Genomic DNA, 9,497 nt, shown 5'->3' with positions numbered 1-9,497 from the left:
CCTAAAGCATTTCCAGCTCATGAAGTGCCTTCTGAATTATCATGAACTTTTATAAAAGATGTGTTCTGATTCTTTAGTCTTTTGAGAATTTATGGACAACATGACTGTAGTTTTCTTATGTAACTGGGAAGATAGTTTTGTTAGATCAAGAAACCACAATCCCCAACCACTCTTGAAAAATGGATCTTTGACGTATCAAAGAAAAAAGAGGGGGAAAATTAGCAACGTAACTACCATCAGCATCCATAGTAAAGGCTGACACGATGCCTTGAATGACGTAAGGGTGATCCTTCTGGAGTACATACTGTATGTAATTCCTGTCTGTTCATGAGTCTGATCTTGCCTTTGATTCCATTAGCTGTCTGAGTTCAGGGACTTGGTCTTCTATTTATATGTTATCCACAACTGTGCTTAGCATAGTTGCTGGAAGCATTGAGAATTCTTGTAAGTAGTGGTTGAATTTAACTGAATTTAGGGAAATCTGTAAAGAAGTTAGTACATAGAATAAATAAATTTAAAGATAGTTTTAGACCCAAGAAATACATTAAATACATAGGTGGATCAATCTCAGAATGAATTTTATCCAATAGAGTATAATATAAAAATTTTATTACTGGGAACATTTTTATAACGCTTTGTCATTTATGAAGTGCTCTCATATACTCCTTCTGTCAAAATAGCAAATCTGAGTAGACATAGATACTCTGGTGTTTACCTGTCAAATAAGTAATTAGAGTGAAACATATTACTCCTAGAGGATGGAATAGCAAAAAAATAACACTTAGAAACTACGATAAAATAAGCATAATTGTAATTGCTTTACATGTATTCTCTTATTTAATCCCCTCAATAACCCTGTGGAAGAAGTATGGCCATTATTTCCATTTTATAGATGAAAAACTAAGGCTTACATGAATTCATTTGCTCCAATCGCACACCTAGTAACTGGCGGAAGATGAGTCTTCACCAAAAAGATTGGTTCAATGAACCTGCAAGAAAGTTCTACCTTAAGAGGAACTAGACAGAGCTGTTTCAGAAGACTCTTTTATATCCACATATCTAGAAAACCGTTTGTGAAGGGAGAAACATTACCAACTCACAATGGAATAAACAGAATGATAATGTCTTGGCTAACAAAAACTAACCCAAAATTTAAATGGCATATTGGATTCAAAGCAATAGCCTCACACTCTGAAAGTATATTTTCCATATAAACATGATAGGCAGAGAGATGATAGGTCTTTGTGTGGATCTTGAGAGGAGAATTTTATAGAAAAAAACATGGGTCCCCTGTTAAAACAAGAATTTTTAGAAAGACCAAAACAAGAAGTCAAAACACAAGATGTAAAGTAAGTAGGTGTTCAGTATGGGACTGATAAAGCACAAATTTGTATGCTTATTGTGATGACAGCTTCACTTAGAGGTAAAGGGACCATTTTAAGGTGATAGCCCTGAACTCTTTCTTAAAGAATCCCTTTTTTCAGTTCAGCCTGACTGTCTGAACTGTCAGAAGGATTGGCTCTTCTGTAAAACTGCTTTATTATGTGATCTTTTTGCATGGCCTCATGCTCCTTCGAAAATTGCAAATGCTTGGCACGGATGCTGCCCCTCCCATTCCTGTGCCCATGGCAGACATTATAAATAAATCACGGCACTCTTTCTCATTTGGAATCAACCTCAGACTCATTCTTGATACAGCATTGCAGATGGCAACTACCAATCAATTGGATTTGGCATGTGAAATGAAACCTATTTGTCATCTATGCCCCAGAGTATACAGATTATTTGCAAGCTGAGAGATAGCCGACTTCATAGACAGCAAACACTAATAATGAGTATGTCTTTACTAACCCAATGTTACTAAGCAATGGATGCTTCCTTCCTTGGTTTTATCTTCCACTGCTGCTCTAGTCATCCCTGACCCACTAGCAACCATTTTTTTTTTTTATATATAACAGAAATAAGCTTGCTGGGCATCAGGAACCTTTAGGAGGACTTTAATGATCAAGATCGATCCTGCTACTTGTCCATCCCAACCCTCAAAAGCTTTAGGAATATGATGTTCAATACAAACTTCTAAGAGCTTAGATTCTGCTTGTATAATGCCCATTTAGTTTTAGTTATTTCCTATATAGAGTGAGCTGAGATGTAGTTAAAAGCATTGAATTATAAATAAGATGACCTGGCTTCTAGTCCTGCCTCTGCATCTTTAGTTATGGTTTTCCTCCCTGAGTCTCAGTTTTCCCATCTGTAAAATGGAAATTGTAATACCTGCCTTATCTATCAACTGACTTACTGTGAAAGTGTTAAACCATTCATTTCCTCTTTTTGATTATTTCATTTTATGTCACTATTCCTCAAGTATTTTGCCTCACATTGTTAGGTAGGATTGGATTTAACTCAAAAGAATACTTGAAAAAATACTTAGACTGGGTGTTAATAATTTTAAAAACATGTTTTTGTCTCATCGTGTTTCACTTGTATATGTGTGTGTGGAGGTTCTCTTACTTGTTCACTAAAACCCTCCATTTTCATAAGTGACAGGAGAATGGGTTGACTTGCTCCTCAGCTATGTGTCTGGCTTGGTCAGAACTTGGTCGATCACAGAATTATAAAAACAAAACAGCTTACTGACTGGCCCAAGTCCTTAGCTCAAACATGTTCAATCTTTGACATAAAAGGAAGCAGAGATTTTTAGAATTTACTGGTCAACACTACCTCCCAACAGTGCCTTCCTTGGTCATCTAGCTCAGTTGTTTCCTTTTTTTTTTAATTTAATTTTTTAATGTTTATTTATTTTTGAGAGAGAGAGAGAGAGAGACAGAGACAGAGAGACAGAGAGAGACAGAACATGAGCATGGGAGGGGCAGAGACAGGAGGAGACACAGAATCTGAAGCAGGCTCCAGGCTCTGAGCTGTCAGCACAGAGCCTGATGTGAGGCTCGAACCCACAAACCATTGAGATCATGACCTGAGCTGAAGTCGGATGCTTAAGCGACAGCAACCCAGGCACCCCTAGTCCAGTTGTTTTCAACTGCAGCTTTCAGTTTCCTAGTTCTGCACAGGGATGCCTCAGGGGCTTCTTTATATGCTTTTAAAAAACTGTCTTGCTCTGAATGAGTGAATGCCAAATGTGGAAAATATAGTACATGGCTAACCTTCTCTGCTTTCAGATCCCTATTTGATTCAGGCTAGTATAATCATTGATTGGCATCCTGCCCAGGTTCTGGGGCTGTGGTTATCTGATATTCCCATTATCTAATATCTTAAAACCCAGAACTACGACTTAACTTACTTGGCTTTGACTTTCCCATCTTTTGTCTCTTTTTCTAGGTTCCTTTTTCAAATCTTGATGCCCACTCAATACCCATTGCTGAAACCTGTCTGTAACTCATGAACACAATATCTGGGATGATTTTGTAAACTCCACTCATGAATTAATGAAAATCAGCCTTGTAAATTCAAAAGGAGAGTTCTTTCCAGTTGGGGCTTGATAATTCTAGCTTTAATATAAATAAAAATACTCAAATTAGCTCAATTATACATGTAACAACACTTCAACATGCTAGGAAGTGTGTCGAAAAAATATTTAACAAATATGCCATTTATAATGGAGCAGATACATGGAGTTGGTTAATATCTTTGGAGAGCCTTGTGTTGACAGAATTACTTCCATTTAGAAATTCTCTTTGGTCTAGCTACACTAAATCTGATTTATCTTCTGGACTTTGAGTTATAGAAAAGTTCACAGGCATTGCAAAAACACTCATTGAAAACATAAAGGTTGATTATCATTGTGTGAGAAGGTTGAAAATAAATCTTTTGGCAACTGCTACATCTGGGCTTGCAGCTAATGACCTTTTTGGATCAGCGCCAGGACACCAATCTACCTTGTGCATGGCTCTGCTAAGGTTGCAACCAGTCTGAAGCAAGCAAGCTAGCAATCGAATAAAATGGCCCAGTGTGAGAGGCAGTTTAAAAGCATTAGTGTCATCATGTCTACCTGGGAGAGAGCTTCTCACCAGCCTTAGCGATTTTTCCCTGATGTATGGGGCATATAGGGAAAAAATAAAGCTGGTAATTTAAAAAATATTACTGATTTTTTAATTAATAAACTTTATTTTTAGAGCAGCTTTAGGTTCACAGCAAAATTGAATGGGATACACAGAGATTTTCCAAATATCCCCTGTACACACACACACGCGCACACACACACGCGCACACACACACACACACACACACACACACACACACACTGCATCTCCCACTATCAACATACCAGACTGGTTTATTTGTTTCAGTATGAATCTACCTTGATACATTATTATCACCCAACGTCCATAGTTTACATCAGGGATTACTCTTGGTATTGTATATTCTGTGGGTTTTGACAAGTGTAAAATGACATGTATCCGTCATTAGAGAATCATAAAGAATAATTTCACTGTCCTAGAAATGCTCTGTCCCCTGTCTTTTCATCTCTCTCACCTCCTAACCCCTGGAATCACTAATCTTTTTACTGTCCCCATAGTTTTGCCTTTTACACATGGCTAGGATCATATAATATGCTGCCTTTTCAGATTGGCTTTTTTTACTTAGTAATATGCATTTAAGCTTCTTCCATATCTTTTCATGGCTTGATAGCTCATTTCTTTTTCAGTGCTGAATAATATTCCATTGTCTGATTTACTGAAATTTATTTATCCATTCACCTACTGAAGGATATCTTGGTTGCTTCCAAGTTTGGACAATTGTGAGCAAACCTGCTATAAACACCCATGTATAGCTTTTTATGGACATAAGTTTTCGATTCACTTGGGTAAATACTAAGCAGCATGTTTGTTGGATTGTATGGTAAGACTATATTTAGTTTTATAAGAACTCGCCGAATTCTCCTCCAAAGTTCCTGTTCTCCACATCCTTGCTAGCATTTGGTGTTGTCAGGGTTTTGGATTTGGGGCTATTCCGACAGATGTGTGAGTAATATCTAATTTTTGTTTTAATTCACAATTCCCTAATGATACATGACATTAAATATCTTTTCATACTTACTTGCTATGTGTATGTTTTCATTGGTGAGATATCTGTTCAGATCTTTAGGCCATTTTTTAAATTTTTTTTTTTTAACGTTTATTTATTTTTGAGACAGAGAGAGACAGAGCATGAACGGGGGAGGGTCAGAGAGAGAGGGAGACACAGAATCTGAAACAGGCTCCAGGCTCTGAGCGGTCAGCACAGAGCCCGACGCGGGGCTCGAACTCACGGAGTGTGAGATTGTGACCTGAGCCGAAGTCGGCCGCCCAACCAACTGAGCCACCCAGGCGCCCCTTTAGGCCATTTTTTAAATGAGATTGTTTGTGTCCTCACTGTTGAGTTTAAGGGTTCTTTGTATATCTTGGATAAGAGTCCTTTATCAGATGTGTGTTTTGCAAATATTTTTCCCAGTCTGAGGTTTGTCTTCTTATTCTCTTGACATTTTCTTTCATAGAGCAGAAATTTTTAGTTATAATGAAATCCAGCCTACCAATTATTTCTTCAATGGATCATGCCTTTGGTGTTTTATCTAAAAAGTAATCCCCGGGGCGCCTGGGTGGCGCAGTCGGTTGAGTGTCCGACTTCAGCCAGGTCAAGATCTCGCGGTCCGTGAGTTCGAGCCCCGCGTCAGGCTCTGGGCTGATGGCTCAGAGCCTGGAGCCTGCTTCCGATTCTGTGTCTCCCTCTCTCTCTCTGCCCCTCCCCCGTTCATGCTCTGTCTCTCTCTGTCCCAAAAATAAATAAATGTTGAAAAAAAAATTAAAAAAAAAAAAAAGAAAAAAAAAAGTAATCCCCGTACCCAAAGTCATTTAGATTTTTCTCCTGGATATCTTCTAGGAGTTTTTCAGTTTTGTGTTTTGTATTCAGGTCTATGATCCATTTTGAGTTCAATTTTGCAAGGGGAAAAAGGTCAGAGTTTATATTCATTTGTTTTGCATATGGATGTCCAGTTATTCCACCATTAGTTGTTGAAGAGACTAACTTTGCTGCATTGTACTGTATTTCCTTGTTATCAAAGATCAGTTGACTATATGTGTGTCTATTTTTGGGCTTTCTATTCTGTTCTATCAATCTGTTTGTCTCTTCTTTCACTGGTACCATACTATCTTGATTACTGTAGCTTTATAATAAATGTTATATTTGAATAATGTCAGCCCTTCAACTTTTTTCTACTCCTTCAATATTGAGTTGGCTATATTCTGCGTCTTTTTTCCCTCCATATAAACTTTAGGATCAGTTTGTCAATATACACAAAATAACTTGATGGGATTTTGATTGGGATTTCAATAAATTTTTACATACAAAATTAGGAAAAAACTGACAACTTGAAAATACTTAGTCTTCCTATCATGGAATACCTTTATTTATTTCTTGATATCCTTAATCAGAGTTTTCTTCACGTATATCTTGAACATATTTTGTAAAATGTATAACTATTTCATTTTGGGAAGCAAATGTAAATGGTGCTATGTTTTTTTCTTCCAGTTTTATTGAGATATACCTGACATATAACACTGTATAAGTTTAAGGTGTGCAATGTGATGATTGTATACATGTATACATTGTAAAATGTTTACCATAATAAGGTTAGTTAACACATCCTTCACATTACATAATTATCATTTTGTTGTTGTTATGGTGAGCACATTAAAGAACTATATTCATAGAAACTTTCAAGAATATAATACAGTTTTGGTAACTATACTCAACATATTATACATTAGATCACTGAAACTTATTCATCTTATAATTGAATGTCTGTACCTTATCAATAACATCTCCCCATTTTTCCTGCTCCCAAGCCCCTGATAACCATCATTCTGCTCTGTTTCTATGAGTTTGATGTTTTTAGATTGCACGTATAAGTGATATCATACAGTATTTGCTTTTTTGTGTGTCCGACTTATTTCACTTAGCATAATGCCCTCAAGGTCGGTTCATGTTGTTGCAAATGGCAGGGATTTTCTTCTATTTTGTGGCTGAAAAAGAATCTACTATATATATATATATATATATATATATATACCACATCTTCTTTATCCATTCATCTGTCAGTGGACACTTAAGTTGTTTCTATGCCTTGGCTATTGTGAATAATGCTGCAATGAACATGGGATCACAGATATGTCCTTGAACTAATAATTTCATCTTCTTTGGATATATACCCAATTTCATCTTCTTTGGATATATACCCAAAAGTGGGATTGTTGGATCATATGGTACTTCTATTTTTAATTTTTTGAGGAAGCTCCATACTGTTTTCTGTAATGAATATACCAATTTATATTTCTACCAACAGTGCACAAGTGTTCCTTTTTATCCACATCCTTACCAGCATTTATCTCTATCTTTTTGATAATAGCCATTGTAACAGTATAAAGTGATATCTTTTATGTTCCCTTGGTCTATCTGTCAGTTTTTATGCCAATATCATACTATTTGATTACTGTAGCTTTGTAATATAGTTTCAAATCAGAAAATGTGATGCCTCCAGTTTTGTTCTTCTTTCTCAGGATTGATTTAACTTTTCAGGATCTTTTGTGATTCTAAACCAATTTTAGGATTGTTTCTTCTATTTCAGTAAAAAAAAAATGACATTGGATTCTTGATAGGGATTGCATTGAATCTCTGGTTGGCTTTGGGTATTGTGGACATTATGACAATATTAATTCATCCAGTCCATGAACACCAGATATATTTCCATTTATTTGTGTCTTCTTCAATTTTTTCATCAATATCATAGAGTTTTCAGTGTACAAATCTTTAACTTCCTTGGTTAGATTTATTCCTTAGTATCTTATTGTTCTTGATGCTATTGTAAGTGGGATTGGTTTTTCTAAAACTTTTTAAGATAGTTCATTGTTAGTGTATAGAAATGTAACTGACTTTTTTATGTTAATTTTGTATCCTGAAACATAACTGAATTTTTTATTGGGTTCAACAGTTTTTAGGTGGAGTCTTTAGGATTTTCTACGTATAAAATCATGTCACCTACAAATAATTTTGCTTCTTTTTGTTCTGATTCAGATGACTTTTATTTCCTTTTTCTGCTTCATTTCTCTAGTAGGACTTCCAGTACTGTGTTAAATAGGAGTGGTGAGAGTGGGCACCCTTGTCTTGATTCTGATCTTAGCTTTTAGTCTTTTACCATGAAGTATGATGTTAGCTTTGGACTTGTCACATATGGCCTTTATTCTGTTAAGGTTTATTTCGTTTATATCCAATTTGTTGGTAGTTTTTATTATGGATGGATGTTGAGTTTTGTCAAATGGTGTCTCTGCATCCATCGAGATGATGATATGATTTTTATCTGTCATTCTATTAATGTGATGTATCACATTTATTTGTTTACATATTTTGAATTATCCTTGCACCCCAGGGTTGAATCCCATTTGATTGTGGGTGTATGATCTTTTTAATGTGCTGTTGAATTCAATTTGCTGTATTTTGTTAAGAATTTTTGCCTCTATATTCATCAGTGATATTGGTCTGTAGTTTTCTTTTCTTATAGTGCCCTCATCTGCCTTTAGTATCAGGGCAATGCTGGCCTTGTAAAATGAATTTAGGAGTGTTCCCTCCTCTTGAAATTTTTGAAAGAGTTTGAGTAGGATTGGCATTAATTATCCTTTAAATGTTTGGTAAAATTTGAATGAAACCATCTGGTCTTGGGCTTTTCTTTGTTGGGAGGTTTCTGGTTACTGATTCAATTGACTTACTCATTATTTGTCTGTAAAGATTTCTATTTCTTCATGATTTAATCTTGGTAGGTAATATGTTTCTAGGAATTTATCCAGTTTTCTACATTGTCCACTTTGTTGAGGTACAGTTAGTTGTTCATAATAGTCTCTTACGATCCTTTGTATTTCTATGGTATCAGTTGTAATATCTCCTCTTTCATTTATAATGTTATTTATTTGGGTCCTCTCTTTTTTTTTCTTGGTTAGGCTAGCTAAAGGTTTGTCGATTTTATTTTTTCAAGAAATCATTTTTTAGTCGTATTAATCTTTTTCTATTGTTTTTTTCTGTTCCATTCATTTTTTCTCTAATCTTTATTTCATTCCTTCCACTCACTGGTTTTAGTTTCTTCTTTTTTTTTCTACTTCCTTAAGGTTTAAAGTTAGGTTGTTTATTTGAGATATTTTAATTTTCTTAACATATGAATTTATTGCTATAAAATTCCTTCTTAGAACTGCTTTTGCTGTATCCCATAAATTTGGATATATTTTGTTTCCATTTTTTGTTTGTTTCCAGGCATTTTTAAAATTTCCCTTTTGTTTTCTTTTATCCATTGGTGATACGAGAGTGTGTTGTTTACCTTCTATGTATTTGTAAATTTTCCTCCTGTTATTAATTTCTAATTTTATATCACTGTGGTCAGAAAAGATAATTCATGTGAGTTCAACCTTCCTTAATTTTCTAACACTTGTTATGTGGCCCCATGTGTTCTATCCTAGAAAAGGTAC

Source organism: Herpailurus yagouaroundi, unplaced genomic scaffold (genome assembly GCF_014898765.1).
Source record: "Herpailurus yagouaroundi ecotype Mexico unplaced genomic scaffold, PumYag 67700, whole genome shotgun sequence".
NCBI classification, from domain to species: Eukaryota; Metazoa; Chordata; class Mammalia; order Carnivora; family Felidae; genus Herpailurus; species Herpailurus yagouaroundi.
The sequence above is the reverse complement of the archived record's forward strand: the minus strand, read 5'-3'. Positions refer to the sequence as shown.